The sequence below is a fragment of the Aquila chrysaetos genome, chromosome 6 (genome assembly GCF_900496995.4).
Source record: "Aquila chrysaetos chrysaetos chromosome 6, bAquChr1.4, whole genome shotgun sequence".
Taxonomy (NCBI): Eukaryota; Metazoa; Chordata; class Aves; order Accipitriformes; family Accipitridae; genus Aquila; species Aquila chrysaetos.
This window is the reverse complement of record NC_044009.1, coordinates 8,567,198-8,583,679: the sequence shown is the minus strand read 5'-3', so window position 1 is coordinate 8,583,679 and position 16,482 is coordinate 8,567,198. Positions and strand designations below refer to the sequence as shown.

General features: G+C 45.8%; 1 protein-coding gene across 2 annotated transcripts in view; it reads left to right on the top strand.

The window, feature by feature from the left end:
* The first annotated feature begins 346 nt into the window (after window positions 1-346).
* The window catches only part of EIF4G3 (eukaryotic translation initiation factor 4 gamma 3), a 150,482-nt gene continuing 134,346 nt past the window's right edge, over window positions 347-16,482 (top strand). For both annotated transcript variants that reach the window (XM_030017828.2, XM_030017829.2), the window contains exon 1: window positions 347-967. The gene's annotated coding sequence lies outside the window, so the exon portion shown is untranslated. The remainder of the gene's footprint in view (window positions 968-16,482) is intronic.

Below are 16,482 nucleotides of genomic sequence, written 5' to 3'. Positions count from 1 at the left end.
CTCACAGCCGATCGCTGCCGAAGTCTCTCCGGGCCAAGTCGAAAGCGCCCGAAGCTGCGGCATCGCCGCTGCCGAGAGACTCCGAAGAGTCCCGAGCGCCTCCCGCCTGGGCGGGAATCCCTCCTCCGAGCCTGTCCGAAGCTTCCCGAACTCCCTCACGCTCTCGGTCTCCGGAAAGAGCCGAAGTTTCCCGAGCGCGGGGGTCACGGGAGGTGCCGGGCTGAGCGGGGAGGGAGGGGGGAACACGGGGAGGAGGACGCGTGCGCCCGCGAAGGTCTCCGGAAGGAGCCGAGGTTTCCCGAACGCCGCTCGCCAGCGAGCGGCTCCGGAAAGAGCCGAAGGTTGCCGAGCGCCGGTGGGCCGAGCGGCTCCGGAGCGGCCCGAAGGCGCCCGAGCGTCCGTCCTGCCGGACTGCTGGAGGCGGCCGCAGCGCCATGTTTGATGCTCCGCTACTTCAGTGAGGAAAATCCGCCGGCATCGCCCGAGAGCCGCCACCGCGAAGGGCTCCGCTGCCCCCGGGGAGGGGGACCGAGACCCCCCGCCGCCGGCGGCTCATGAGCAGCGCGGCCTGAGCCGCCTCCCCCCCTCCCCTCCCCGCCGGCCCCTCTCCCGTCCCCTCCCCGCGCCGAGCCCTCCGGGAGGCGCGTTGTCACGGAGACCGGCGCCGGTGCCGGCCCGCCGCGCTGCCCCGGCCGCCGCACCGGCCCCCGGCCCGCTCCCCGGCTCCCCCCCGGCCCCGGCCCCGCTCCCCGCCGGGGGGTGGTGGCTCCGCTTGGCGATGAGTTTACCGCAGAAGGCGGCTTTGAAACCCGGCGCGGCGGCGGCGGCGGGGACCGGCCCCGGGAGCGGGGCGGCGGCGGCGGCAGCGGCGGCGGGGCCGCCTCCCCCCCCCGGCTCCCCCTCACCCGGCGGCGGCTCCGGCGCCTCACCCCAACATCAGGGCCTTGCCGCCCCAACCGCCCCAGCAGTATCCTTTGCCCCGGGGGGGGGTGTGGGGGGGGCGACACCCCCTTCCCCACAGCGAGCGGGGCCCGGGGGGGGGGGGGGGGGGGGGGGGGTGAGGGGCCGTGGGGGCCCCTTCAGTGCCGGGGAGGGTGGGGAGGGGGCGCCCCGCGGGGGGGGTGGCGGTTGGGAGCTCCCCGCTCCTTTTTGTGGGTGTGTGTTTGTGTTTGTGTGCCCCCCCCCCCCCCCCCCCCCGTGTAAAGGGGGGCTGCACCTGCTGGGGTGGTGCGAGGAAAGGGGGTGCCTCACCCCCCACCCCCCGCTAATGGGCTCGTTTGGGGGTTTGCCTCTTTCCTCCTGGGAAGGCAGAGGGTACCCCAGCTCCCTTCCCCCCCGAGCAGCGGTGACCCCCAAGGGTAAACTTTTAATTAGAAATTGCTCCTCAGTTTTGCCTCTGGTCCTGCCCAGGTAAGTGCTTTGGTTTTGTTGTTTTTCCAGGCCAATTTAAACCCAGGTTTTTCCAGCTGGGGCCGATTTTCATGTGATTTATTTATTTTATTTTATTATTTTTTTTTTTCCCCTTACTTGACTGGTGGAAATAAATCTCAGGTGGAATGTCGCGCCGAGCAGCTTTCTCTGCGAGGCCACGCGCGTTGGGGAGGAGAAGGCTCCCACTCAAAAAATCCCACCGCCAAAACGGCCACTGTTACAAAGAGAGGCCGGCGGTTGCTGCAAATGTTTTTTAAAGGTCTTCGGTTCTCTGCTGCGACTAGGCCCCAAGTCAGGAGGTAAATACTGCAGGGATCAGCAGGAAAGTGGGGTGGCCAGCCTGCCTGCCTGGATGAGGTTTTGTTTCCAGTGTCGGACAGCATCCCCTGGCAGACTGGCTTTTCTTTCCCCCCCACTGAAGTTTTGGGGCCCGGGGGGGAGCATGAAGTGAAAAATATACTTGGTGAAACATTGCCTTGCTGTGTTATCCGGGAATGGTGTGGCGTGCTGTGTAGGGGACGGTCAGGAGTGTGTTTTGCTATTTATCAGTGGCAGTGACTTAGGTGTTAATGTGAAAGTGCAGGGTGTTTTTTCTGCTGAGGGCTGTTTCAGCTGTGTGATGATGTCTGTGCTCTTCAAGAAATGTGTTCCCTGTGTATAAGCATTTTATTGCTCTCACTTTCATTTTTGAGGTGGGAAAACCAAGCCCTTTTTTAATCAGTTTAGGTCCATTGTTTTCTTGAGCTTCCGGCAAGAATCATTCTTGCCATGACAACAAATACGTTGCTTAAATCATGAGACTGTTGACGTTACAGATTTGTTTGGGTCAAGTGAAAAACCTCTGAAGATTTCAGGGAGTGCTGCGGAGGGACTTACTCTCCACTGGGTGTTTCTGGCTAGCTGTGCTATTCTGTAATTCCAGCATGTGCTTTATTTAGGGAAAAAAACGTGAAGGTGCTGTCATGACAAAGTCAGTGGGGTGGTGGTAAGTAAAACTGTTGCTCAGGGGAAATTTGCTCAGTTTTGAGTGATGTGCCAAGTGTTACAGTGGGAATACCGGCCAGCGTGCATGTACGGAGTCCGTGCTCAACTGATATTTCCAGCGAGGTGCTGGTTTGTCTGGCAAGGGTCTTTTTTAATGGGGAACATGACGCTTGGGTGCCTTGATAGTTGAAAGGCTGAAGTTTGCCTGGGTCTGCGATCAGGAGTGTGGTGGGCTTTCCAAAGAATTTTATTTTCAAGTAATCATTAAAAGCACCGTGGAGGGACTTGAATACTTCTCCCACGTTGTTGAGGGTGAGCTTGGTGGTGGTTTGCAAGAGCAGCTGTGCCGCCGTAACTAAGACAGGAGGATGCCATTGCTTTTGGTGAGTGTTGTCATGAAACACCTTGCACGTGTGAGGGATGAAGCTTGGGTTTACCTCTGAGCGCAGCCTAAAAATAAAAAGCCTTGGAAGGAATGGGCAAGATCCTAAAGGAGTCAGAGATGGTGTGGCAGTGTGTCCCATCGTGGGGACCCAACTGGATGCCTGGAGCAAGAGGTATAGAGGAACAGAGAAGCATTAGGCAGATATGACCAGTTGACATTATAAAGGTGGGGAGGTTAAAATGATATAGTCTTAATTTTTATTTATAGCCATGCCTGTTTTGAAAACATGGGTGTTTGATCCATACTGCTCCTTAACTTTTAAACTAATAATCTGGCCTTGTAATATATACAAACACTGTGTTCTTGATACCTTTTGGGTGAACTGTATTCAGGTGTCCTGGCTGGTTTTTACCTCCACCGAAACTTGTGTGTGCTTCCAGGTAGTAAACAAAAGCTGTTACCTTTTCTAAGTGCTGCTGCAAAAGTGAGGCTTGGGGAACAGAGTTCATCTGTAATGTACTGGAGTGCAGAGGGTCATCTGAGTTCAGCCTTATTTTTAGCTCTGTTTGGCTGCTTTTTTTTTTTTTCTGTTTTGATATGACTATTGAGACAGTGTTACCCTACAGCAGATAAAGTATAGTTGCAGGTTTCTTCTGGCAACTGGGAGTGGGCAGAGCACTCATGGCAGTGCAAGGGATTATTTGTTGATGTGAAGGATTATTGTACGTTAACAGGTAGATTGGGGCTCTGACTTGGACTTTTTAAACTAAAATAGCTTCTGCACAGTGAACTTGTCTTTGGAAATAGGTGTGGTTTTAGTACTTAAGACATAATGAAATTAAGCGATTATCTGTATAATCAAAAAAAGAAGAATTGGGTGAGAGAGAACTGTACAGGAAAAAGGACCTCTTACTTCATGTGGATTTGTAGAAAGGCATTAGTGAGGGAAAAAATACATGGGGAAGAAGGGATTTGAAAAAAAAATTTCTTGAAGGAAAGCAAAGCTGTAGAGTGATGGACATGAAGAACAGAAATGTTTTGATGGGAGTTTCATTCTGTTACATGCTGAATAGGAAGTTATTGGTGCTGCTGTAAGACAAGACAGAGCTTTCAGAAATTTCCTTAACACAGTGGCTTCAAGAAGTTAAATTTTCTGTGTAATAGTAAGTTGGGATAATTTTGTGGCTCTGGTGGTGGTGAGTATTCAATCAAACCTGATTTCAGGCAGAAATTGTGCTCAAAAGTTGTCAGTGTAGACACATCCTCCAGTTCAATTCTGACCTGTGTTTGGGGGGGGGGCAGACAAGGGAGGGTGTAAGTGTGTCACTGTGAAATGATGTGTAGAGAGATATTATAAGAAATACATCCAGATCTGCCCGCCTTTGCTTTGGCTTTCAGGCTGCTTCTCAGGAACAAGTTCCAGATGAAGTCAATTGTTCTGTAGTGAGAATTCTTCCATAAAAAAGTAAAATAATGAAGGTACGCTCCAGGCTGCAAACTTACTGTAGACCTTTGTGCTTTTAGCTTGATGGTACTTCTGATGCATGTTAAACTACACTGTGTTTCTTTACCCTCCCTCACGTTCCCACTTAAGAGTAAAGTATTTTTTGCGTGTGTTACATGAAGCTGCTCTTTAAAAAGTCCCCATGCTGTGAATAAATTTTGTGGATCAATATAATTAGGTCACCGGTTTCTTCACTGCCCCAGCCCAGACATGGGCAAACATTGTACTATGAAGGACAAACAGATTGATTTATGTTAAACCTGGGTAACGTTGCATGTCTGCTGGCTCTTCAGGGTTAATTTAACACTGTACCTTGGAGCCAGATTAGAGCCATCCTGGGCTCTGGGCTGGTGTCAGTAGGTTTTTGTTTTCTTTTCCAAACTTCCTTGCATTTGGAGGGAGTTCAGCTTCCTGGTTGTTGATGGTCTCTGTACAGGCACCAGTAAACTTAACCTTAATATTCACCGTGGTTGTTTCAGTGTGGGATTGGGTATCGCTGGGCACGGGTGTTTTTCAGGTTATTGCAGTGGGGCAATTGTGGCAGGTTCAGGGCGGGTTTTAACAGATGGTCATTTAAAATCTTTCTTTTCTTCGTCCACTTTAATTCCGTTTCTGAGAAGCGGAGAGGAAGAGTCAGCATTTGGGGGGATTTCTGTGTGAAGTACATCATTGGTGTGCATGGAAACTTGGGTTTTGCTAAAGTTGCCTCAGCAATTGAGTGTCTGCTTTAGTTTTTCCTGAGCTGCTTTAGCTAACTGTGCTGTAGTCCCTTTCAGAAAGCCATGTGCTGGTTCCTGCTCTGTTTGGTGGCATCTTCTGGATGTGAGTGGCTTCCCAAAAGCCCAGGAGAACAGCAAGAAATGCAGGATTGCTCTCAGGAATATAAGAGACTGTGTGAAGTTGGAGTGAGGTTCTTGCAGCGCTTACCCGGTATTTGGATGCGGACTAGGTTGTGCCATTGGAGTAGGCCTGTGTTGGTAATCTTCTAGTTAAATTAAAACTGTTGAGAAGGATTTGGGTGCGTGATGATGTGAGCAAAGGGTTGAACTGGAGGGGAAAGTGCCCAAGAATCCCTTTCTCCAAGGAGAGCGTCTTCAGCATGTGCTGAAGGAGCAGGGTCTCTGGGTTGCTGTGATACCCTCTGGGATTTTGGAGCTAATGCCGTCTTCCCTTGCTGCTTACTTCCATTATGAGTGGCTTTTTTCCAGAGTATGCGATGCAGCATCTCTCTGTGCTCTCTGGGGTTTATCTGCTGATGACTTTGAAGGTGAAGACCCAGTGATTAGGAAGGTGTTTGGGCGTAAAAGTCAGCTTGAAGAGCGTGATCGTGGCTTTTGTGCAAAGCACCATGCCTCCCTGTGCCTTGGGTGGATCAGCTCTGGCTTCTGGGCAGCTTTGACATTGAACTGGAGCTAAAACAAGAGCACGGCTGGAAGTCCTCTTCCAGATGCCAGTGGCAGCCGCTCGCGAGGAAGGGTGTTCAGAGTGTTACGGTCGTGAAAGGGAAGGAGTGGCAAGAAGTGGGAAGGACGGGAGGAACTAGGCTGAGATCAGAGGCGTTCCTTGCTCTCTGTTTTTTTGAGTTCAGGAGTGAGCTTTCTGAAGTCGTGGCTGGATGAAGGGAAGGAAGGGGCAGCGGTGTTGCCTGAGAAGTGTTTCCATGTTACAAGTGTCTGAAGCCATGGAAATCGTACATCTTGGGAGGGTATGCAGCAGGAGAGAAGCTTTGAAAACACGGAGACTTTCCCTGCTGCTCCGTGGTAGTGGCTCTTCGGCAGGGGAGGAATGGGCACAGGTTTGTGAGCGTATTGCCAAAAAACTAAGTGCTTTTAGGCCTCTCTGCCATCTCCCCTGTTGATGTTCTCCTGCCTTGGCACATCTTAGCGTTCTTTCAAGCAGAAATAGCTCTAATTTATTTAATGACAAAAGCTAATCATGTTATAGTGCAGATATGTCACTTTACCAGCTTTGTAAGATTTTTGTGGTGAAATGACTTGGAGAAAACCGTTCATCCAAAAATGTGATTTCAGATAGCTTATTTTCTTCTCATATCTGAGGACATGATTGTGTATGTTCTCTGGCAGAAGTCTGTGGGAGAAGGTTACTTTAGCCATTTAAGTATATATGTATTTAATGTGCAGTACTGATTTTGGAACACAATTTGTGTTTTTATCTATGGTAAGAAGTTGGTGAGAGAGTAATAGGAGACTTAGAACAAATAACTTCCCTTTAAGATGTTGGGACATAGAAGGATTTTCATCTGTGCGTATGGGTTTTGTCCGTCATCTTAGGGCTGAAAGGCTTTTTCATGCTGTTAGCAAATTTTGGGACATGTCAAGCTGGTGCATTTGCTCCGTTTTTGTTTTGTAATAAGAGTTAGCAGTGAAGATCTCTTTAGAAGTCGTAGGTAACCTATATTTTCTTTTTCCTCATAATCCAGCAATTTCAGGGCTAGTCAACTGTCAAGTTTAGTTGTGTGTAAATCCGCTAATATGATTAGAGTCACTGGAATTTTTACTCTGGGGAATTATAGATGGGTAGGATCACTGTTTTACAGAAATTTCTTTAGTAGGAAACTTTATCTGTGACTTGAATGTGTCTGCAAGCTGTTACAAAGACTTTTCTGGAATGAATGGGGAAGAGAAAACTGGTGTTTGTTATGGGGCATGAAGATGTGGGTGGAGTCGTTGTGTACCCCATGGTCTGGAGGAACTGAGGGAACTAATTTTTTTTTTTTTTTTTTTAACGGAACATAGTTGATGTGACTTCTCATAGTGCTGTGTTTTACACTTGGTGGTAATTTCAAGAACTTCTCCTATGTACAGCTCTCCTTTCCAAACTGTGGACTTCATTTTGTCTCCTAAATAGGAAATGATGATGTGGAACAGCTGGAAGAAGAAAATAAAATGCATTCTTAAAAAAGAAAAGGATCAAAGGGAGGAGAGCAAAATAAGCTTTTAGGCTAGTGAAATTTTCTAGTACATGTTATTCTTATGTTTTATTATATATGTTTGGAAGATGTCCCAGAACACACTCTTTCTTTTCGTAGTAGGTGATGGCATGCTGTTGCTGATGGGACTTGAGTCAAATTGCTGCTGGGCATGTAACTAGGTTAATGGGACAACATTTTTTTTCTTTCCTGAAAGGAAAATTATGCGCTCCCTATTCTGATTGTACCTTAAGAATTGTTTTTACCTTTGTTTGCTGTGTGGTCATCTGAGGTGGAGAGAAAAGGACAAGTTTCCCCACACTGAGATGCTATCAGGTTTAAATCAATTCTGCTAGCAAAAATAATATGTTTCTGCTGTTGGTTGTAACACCTTTGTGTATCCTTTATCTGGATAAGAGTGAAAATATTTCCAGAGCTTTAAATAGGTCTTGAAAAAGGCAAAGTGGCTTCTAAAATGTGCATCTTGAAAGAAAAACATATCCAGTCCTCGATCGATACCGGTAGCGTTCTCCAAAACCGTTGATCAAGTGTTGAAATGGGTTAGGACTTGTCCAGATGCATGGAGCAGCTGCTCCTTTCCAAGTGGTTGAGCTCAGCAGGAATGAGACTCTCATGCTCTGGAATAAGAGTATCTGCATGGGAATAACTCTGTAAAAGTTGCAAACACAAAGACCATCCCCGCTCTTACCAGGGGAGTAGACTTCATGTGATACATCCTCAGGGTGATAGGAAAAGAAATCTTGCTGCCAATCTTTGAGTTTGCTCTTGGTGCTGTGGGAACACCGAGCAAGGAAGAGTTAATGCAGTTAAAGATCTTAAATAACACAGATTTTCCTGGGTTTGGAAAGCTTTTGGGAGGTGGAAACTAATAAACATTGCACCGATTCGCTCTTCTGGGTTGCCAGATGATGATTGTATATTTGTTTGTGTTTTGGTTTGATTTACATGTGAGAGTGACTGTGTGCAAGTTACTGAATTACTAAGAGTAGTCCGATTTAAATGTCTGCATTGCTGGTGGCATTTGAAAATCCATTTGAACTAGTGCTATGGCTATGCTAACGGTGGTCTGAAAAAGAGATTTCCCTCTTTTATACGTTATTAAGAAGTCGTAGAAGTTGCTGTGCCTTGAAACCGACATTTTCCTGGGCTTATTTTGTTCTTTTGCCAAAAAGCAAAAATGACAGAAGTCTTCAGTCTTTTCAGACTAAGCAGGAGACTCTTCCTATAACATCAAAGGGAAAGATTTTTTTAGTGATACTACTTACAGCTTTGGTTTTTCAGTCAGCCACTGTCTTTGAAAGGCTCCTAACATCCTGAAGAAAGGATGTGTCTGTAAAAAGAAAAAAAGTGCATTTCCACTAAGTGGGGAGACCTAGCCCTTCTGTCCTTGGACTACCATGAGATCATCTACAGAACCGTCAAGTCCAATTTGAAACTCAGAATGAAATTTGGTCTGAAAACTTTCTGGAAGACTTGAATTCTTGTTTGTGGTGATGTACAGGGTGCTTTAGGCTTGACACGGGGCACTTAGTTTTGCAGCATGCAGCTGATGAATTGGACAGACTCAGTATCTAGATTATATTTGAAAGGGAATTCGGCAGGCTACTATAGCTGACGGTAGGCAATCTATACCACTTATTGGCGGGGAAGTCAAGAATTGAAACCAAAAGCATTTAAGGCATGTTTGTTGTGACTTTTAATGTGAAATTCATGGTGCATCTCAAACTCTGGAGTATGGTGGGAAAGGGATTTCAGCAGTTGGTGATTCACGCCCAGTTTTAGCGTGGTGAAGTTCACGTAGAAGGCTCTTTTGGATGTACTGTTTTTTGAGCTGGTGAGACATCTAAGTTCGACCTGCTGTAGAATATAAAGCTAGCTTCAGTTTGCATCACCCTTTCTCACTGGTGCTTATACAGATATAAATACTAGTTACTAGACGGCCTCTCTTCAAATACTTTACTTTTCTGGGCTCTGCATTTTGTATTCTAGATTGGCAAAATGCAAATAATTCAGCTGTCAATCTGTCTGTGTAAGTTGGGTTTTATGTTTTCCTTCGGCGTTGTGTTTTAAAGTGGATTTCAAAGTGCTTTTATGTCTGTCTCTTCAAAAGAAAAAAGACCTAATTTTTGTTGATATGCAAATACTGTAAAGTGTAATTTTCGATGAGCTTAAGCTGTTCAGCTTAATTGTATTGATTACATTTCCAAAACACTTTTTTTAATTAAAAAGAAGTTCATCTGCACAAATAAACTACTTTATGTTTAAATATTTGGGTCTGAGGTTGTGCACCAGGTTTGACTTGAAGTGATTCCATTCTGCCCCCACAAAACTTAACATTTTGTTGCACTGTCAGTGGCAGTGGTACCTAGTATTGCAGGCGTTCACCGAAACAATTGTTGCTGGCACCTGGCACGATCCCCATCGCTCCTTGCTAAAGCCAAAGCACACTTTATCTACTCAGGCTGACATTAAGATCATTAAATAAATGAATGAATTGTACCGTCACCAAATTCCCATTCTGGCAGCCGAAGAACATGTGAATTTTATAGCTGGGACCTCTGTCCAGAATGTCTCATTGAATGGCCTGGATGTCAGGAGTGGGAAGAGTCAGCAAAAAGCTTTCTAGTAAAATGTGTGTGCCTTAATGAGAATTACGGTGTGGAGTGCTGTAAAAGCCTGAATTACTAGACATCTGATCATCCAAGATGAGTATTAATCAACCTGTGAAGGGCGTGTAGAAAGAAACTGGAGCACAGCAATAAAACAAAGGAGCAGGAGAGAACCGAAGAGGTGTGGAGAGCTGTTTCTCCATTGGCAACGCAGGTCTGACTTGCTGTTTGAAAGGAGTTTGTTGGGGGAAGAATGCAGCCAAGCTGGGAAGCGTTGAAAGCAGGGATAACTCTTTGTCTCCATCAGGGAGTTTGAGGTCTTGCTGGTTGAGCTAAAATGCTAAAAGGTCACTCAGGGTTTTGGAAGATCTTGGATAAGTCTGCTGAACTTCCACCTCTGGGAGGAGAAGGTTGAAAATACTTTCTCAAAGGAGGAGAGTTCACTCAGCAAGCTTGGATTGCTTTTTCTTGTGGTCTACCTCCATCCTCGTTTTTATTATGTTGCTCTTAAGATGGTGTTTTCACTTTGGAATAGGGGACATAAAAGATCTGTAGCATCCACGGTTGCTGCAGGTGGGTAAAAAATGTTTCTGAATTGCAAAGGAAAAAGTGGAACTGTGTTTTGACCAGACAATTTGGTGAAGCGTATAATTGTGTGTCTGCAGGCTGCTTGCACTGCAGCCCCAAATAATATCAGAGGTGCTCCGCACTAGGGATAACTTAAAATATTCCATTCGGTCCATTCCTGTTCTGAAGTGTAGCGAAGCGTCAGCATTTAGGACCACATCCAGTGCTTTCAAGCTGGAGCGAATTCTTTTCTTAGTCTTCTCTTCCTCCCCATACCTTAGTGTTTGTCTTGATTATGGTTAATATGATAAAAGGCTGCTAAAATAGCACTGGTAACCAACACAGTCCTCGGTGCATCCTTATTCATGTTTTAACTGGTGATGTCACTCACTGCCATGGTGATGATGAAAGCCAATTGGGTAATGTTCGTAGGTACTGAAGTTCATGATCTTCGAAGACCTGCTATGAATACAGTGATACTGCAGTTTCTGTGCAGTCTGAAATCAGCAAAACTGGGGTTTTATGCTGGTCAGACAAGGGGCGGTCCGGCCTGCTGCGGTGCTCAGGGTGTCCAATCGATGCAAACAGTCTTGAGCAAGCAGAAGGCAGGGACAGGTCCTGAAATTCCCATTTATCTCCCATCTGGGATAGCACATCAGGTACATCTTCACCGCCTTCTACCTGCGTGTCGGCTCAGCCGTGTAGCATTACTTCGGAGGCCACTTTGTGCAATAAAGATGTCTACTTGGAAATCTTCCTCGATGGCTACGTGCAGCAGATGCAGCCTTCCCTCTGTGTTTTACCTCTACATTTGTGGCCGAAATTCAACAGGCAGAGCTGATGGAAGTAAAACCAGCATTTCTTTAAATGAGAAATGCTCTGAGACTAATTTACTGCTCATCTTCAGACTCAGCTGGGATGAATACATTGTTGCTATTGCTCTTTTTCTGGAAGCACCCTGCAGAGGTGTGTGTAAAATACGCAATTTGAGGAAAAATTGAACATGCAGAGGATTGGACCAAGGAGACCCAGAGCTCCTGTCCAACCTATATCCCTCTATGAACTATGTTTTTTGTGCAGCAGTGTAAGATGCATTGCGCTGTCTTCCCTAGATGCCTGCTTTCTCAGGATTTCATTTTGTATGACATGGGATTTTAACTTGGAAGAAGTCATAAGCTCCGCATGTGGCAAGAGGGTACTTATGATTTCATTTCATTTTGATAAACCACTGAAATAAAGATTATGGGGGGGGGAGATCACGAGGCGTTACAAAATTGGGAGTCAAAATGAGCATTAACGCTCTCGAGAAGCATAGTTCTAGAATTTGTTGCTCAGCTGACGGAAGGACCATCAGTCTGGGTGACAATGCTGCTGTCACTGCGATGTCTTCTGACAGATTGACCAGCAGAGCATTACATTTTCCCATGAAGTCACAGCATGAGGTATTAGAGACACGGTAGGAAACGTAGCTGAGTGAATGAGACAGTAAACTACTAGGCTGTTTGATATTCATGCTTATCATAGAGATAGAAAGCCTGGCTTGGAAATAAATGGTTGCTGCTGTAGGGTCCCGAACCCCCAGGGATGCAAGCAGCGGCCGTCCCTGTAGGGAAGAGGCGTACGTGGGTTGTAACCTCGTAATCTGTAGCAGCTTATTTGTGGTTTTAGGGTACAAAGTTTGAGGTAAGTGGGCTGAGGGAGTTCTGTGTTAATGGCATGCATAGGAAGATAAAAATAAGCAAGCTGTGTTATAGTACATTACAGAAATATAGACTCTTGGGTGAAAATTGCCACAAACGAGCGCTGTAGTACTTGTGTCTGTATTGGGAACTTTTTTTTCCAGTCATGTAACAACATGCCCCCAGATGCAGATAATTGCTGGTGCTAAAGGGAAGCTGGAGACGTATGGTTTTACTTTATGAATTCAGTATGAGGGAAGGTAGACTGTAATACCCACATGGAAGTTTGTTCCAGGCTGTAAGCTGAATAAAGGCCTAGTAAAAGCTTGGTAACCTTTCTCTGTGATGTGATGGGTTTCCTCCTGGTCTGCCTTCCTCTGTATGTCTTTTTAGTTATGTCATCTGGCCCTCTGTCCTCTGTTTGGACTTTAGTGTTCTTAACTGGTTATGTGTTTGCAGGATAAACTCAGCACAGAAATAACTGTGTGTGTTAAGTAACTGTTCTGAAGGAAAAAAAAAAAAAAAACAAACCCACAAAGCAAACAATCCCAATCTTCGCTTGCTGGGGAGGCTGTTGGGAATAGAGGAATTACTCTGCCAGCTCAGTGTATTGCCCGGTGTAAGCTGTCCTCCCCAGGTGCGCAGACAGCAGCTCCGCACTTCACAACCCAGACCCCAAAGTGTGTTTATCAGGTTACCTCAAAGGAGCACTCGAACAGTGGCTAAGCAGGTCAGAGCCTCTCTGCGAGTGTGTGTGCAGCTGGTATCGGGCCAGAAACTGCTATTTCAGCTGCTAATCAGGGGACAGAAGTGTGCTAAATTTGGGGATATTTGTTTTCTTAGAAGTGTGATTCAGTTTGTGTTGAGATACTGTGTGTTTTGGATATTGTGGTATGAATTGTTTTAAGCTCAATGATTGAAATACAGAAGTATTTCACAGTAAATGTTCTATCAGCAGTTGCATTACAGAGTGTGAAAGGTAGACGATGGGTATGGCTTTAGTTCTGCTATCTTGTCTGTGTTGTTTTATTAAAAATACTAATTTTTTCTGCCGAACTAGATGTGTGCAGGCCGCTGGTGCAACCAAAGGTTTGGAGGACAGCAAAAGAACTGTACCTGTTAGTTTTGGAAGAGACCAAAAGCTAAAGTAACTCCAGAAAGGAGCAGGCTGGTATGTGTCACCTGGCCAAATAGATAAAAAACTTGTTCTCCCCTGCCTGTCTCCTCCCAATTGCTCCTGTGTGATCTCCGTCAAGCTGGCTTGTTTGCAGCCTTGCTTTCTGTATTTTTACAGCATTTACCAAGACACTTGCTTAGTCTTAGTCTTGTATAGGTGCTGTTCTGTGTAGGGCTGCTACTATTACTTTTTTGTCGCCTTCAAAATGCGATAAAGGAAAATACGGCAATCGTCACAAGTTCTGGCTCTGACGTTGCCTCACATCACATTTGCCTGTGTCACCCCAGCTCTTCCTTGGCCACTGCTTGGGACTTTTGTCGATGTGACGTTTCTCTTTGAATGCTTATCTCCTATTAAAGATTCCTGCTTTTCCCGCCCCTGCCATCTTACTTTCTTGAATAACATAGTTTCTTCACCCTGAAGACTCCTTCATGTTTGCTGGGAGTGATGCTTCTGACCACCTCTGAACTTCTGCCCATCTGGGATGAGCATCTTCTGTCTACCCTGATGATGGTTGCGATTAGTTTACTCAGTGGCCTTGCTTCATAAAGTGACCCAGGAAACCTTCCCTGCCCATATTTTCTTCTCCCAGCCCTTCTGTTCACTTCTGTCTTTAAATGTTTTAAACAAGGATTGCTTTACCGAAGCTGGTTAGGGAGGAATTGGATGGTTTTTAAACTGACAAAACCAGGGGGGTGTGGTGAGCTTTGACCCTGGTGGTTATCAGCTGGGGCAGAAATGTCTTCAGCGAGCAGCAGCTGGAGCGGTTTTTTGGCAGTGTCTTTGCATTTATTGTCTCTGGAGGGAGGTTTGCCGTGTGCAGAGTTGCCTCTAATGGGTGTGCTTGGGGGGGTCTTGGGAGCTAGCATACCATTTCCCTGCTGAACTGTTCCTTACGTAAATATGTTTTTTAACACTTACCAAATGCTTGGTAGCCAGAGGCTGGTCTAGAAGAACTTTGTCAAAGAAAGCGGTGTTAAGATATCTCTCTCTTTCAGGTAATGGATTTTTTTTTTCCCTTCTGTTGTAGTTAATTGCAAAAATAAATGCGGTTAACAGTATCCAAAGGACTTTTTTCTTGCTGCACCATGCTGAGAAATGCCTTGTTCAGGATGCTTTCTTCCCTCTGAGCTTGGTTAATTTTTAGATGCTGAAGGGCATTTTGAGACTTTGTTTTAACTTCGTTTTACATCATGTTTATATGAAACAGACAAGAAAAAAATCCAGTGCTTTGCCAAATATTTTTGGAAAGAACAAGCTTTGTGGATAATTGTTTTCATGTTCTACCTGCTCCTTGGTGTGTTAAGGCTATAGAAGAATCTTCTCTACCCTGAAAAAAGGCTTTGAGAGATTAGTCTTCAAGTAGTCACTTGAGGTGGGTTGATTAAGAAATATACTCAACGTTAGATTTAATCAAGTTTGAATAATGGAGTTAAAATTGACTGTCACTTCTGTAATCCAGTTATTTTTAGATCGGGATCGGTACTTGCCACTCCCCAGGTCGTCTATACCATTGCTCTGAAGGCAGACTGATCAAAACGCTGTTTGACAGAGTGGATCTTCTCCAGTTTTGTACTTGCTGCTTCATCCCACTAACAAATCCCTTACTAAATGTGTTGTGCCAAGACTTGGCAATTCGGACCAAAGGGATTCCAGTGCAGGACTGAGGGTTGCTACCCAAAATACAGCTCAAATATGTAAGTAGAAACATCATCGTGGTATTGATGGCGGGACTTCAGCTCCTTCCGTGTTCAAGAAACATTTGGTGAGGCACTAAACATTTGATCACCTTTTAGCTCTTGGATGTCTTGGAGGAAAAAGGGACAGGTATGAAATAACTTCAGGATGTGGATAAGATGTGCCTAAGCAGGTGCTTTATCTATTGTGGTGTCAGAAAGTCTTTCATGCTTGAAGGTGTAATGGTGGGGTGTTGCAAGTCCTGAGGCTTGTTGCTGTCCTCAAAGCATGGGAAGCTTGCTGGCCAAATCCTTGCGAGAGCTCACTGAGCATCAGCATACGGCTTCGACACTGCCCTCTTTGTCGCCGCTATCATAGCGTGAGATCCTGAGCTTTTTACACGTGCTAGCTTCAGCTGAGTGCCTCAAGGGGAATAGTATTTGTGACAATTGAGACCTTAGCTCTCACTGCTGAGTGCTGGAAAGCCACCCTTTGCCGTCTTGCAAGGGATATGTGTTGTAGCTGATGTTTGGCTGTGTGTTTTCTCTTGCCTAAAGGTGAGAACAAAACTGTTTCTTTGTGGTAACTTTCTATCTTCAGCTCAGGAAGACAGTAAGTTTTATCTGGATTAAAGCCTGAGATAGCTATGGACCAGGAGGGGTATGTGGAAGCAGCCAAGGCTGTTAGCCATTCACTGCTGTTCAAGAGAAGCTTGATTGCAAAGGGATCTAGTGGAGGAAAGTGGGGTCGCTTGCATGGGAGGTGAATGAATCTGGATTATTTTAAAGGAGCTTCCTTCCTTTGTTGACATGCCCTAGCTACAGAGAGAATCAGAGCACCTGATTTGCTGAATTCCTCTTAAGAACAGGGAAATTGCAACAGAATAGTCTTTCCAGGGATTGAAAAGTGATTGCCCAAAAAGTTAATCAGCTGTACATGTGCCTGGCAAGCACTCCACAATACTGTCATTTTGGTTGTGCCTAGCAGTAATATCAACTTCCCCGTAGAAACCTTTGGTGTCAACGTGGGCAGAAGGCAGCCAAAGCTTGCATGAAGTTCATTTCATGGTGCCTTCAAGCAAGGAGTTGTTTAATCATAAGCTGGAATTGTGACTTTTTTGTGCATTATTCCCAGGTAGGGCTTGTGTTTGCTGTGTCCAGGATGTCCACTTGTAGGTTTTGGTTTTGGTTTCTGGGCTGTTACGTCAGCGTAACCACAGCATAGGAGCGGTTGGAGCGGTTGCAGGTGTGAAGTTGCCTATGAGAGACAACTCACACGAGAGGCCTCAAATGCTGCATGTTGTAAGCTTTAGAAGCAGGTAGGATCAGAGGGCAGGCTCTCATTTCCCTGTCCACGGGAAAAGCAAGGTTTCTGTGGTCATTTTGCATGATGCCAGTGGACAGGACAATATTGTAAGGTCGTCCCAATCTCGGAACCGACTCAGACAGCTGTGAAACGTGATTGAAATTAAATCAGTGAACTAATTACAATCTCTGTACCGAAAACGGACGTCGTCCCC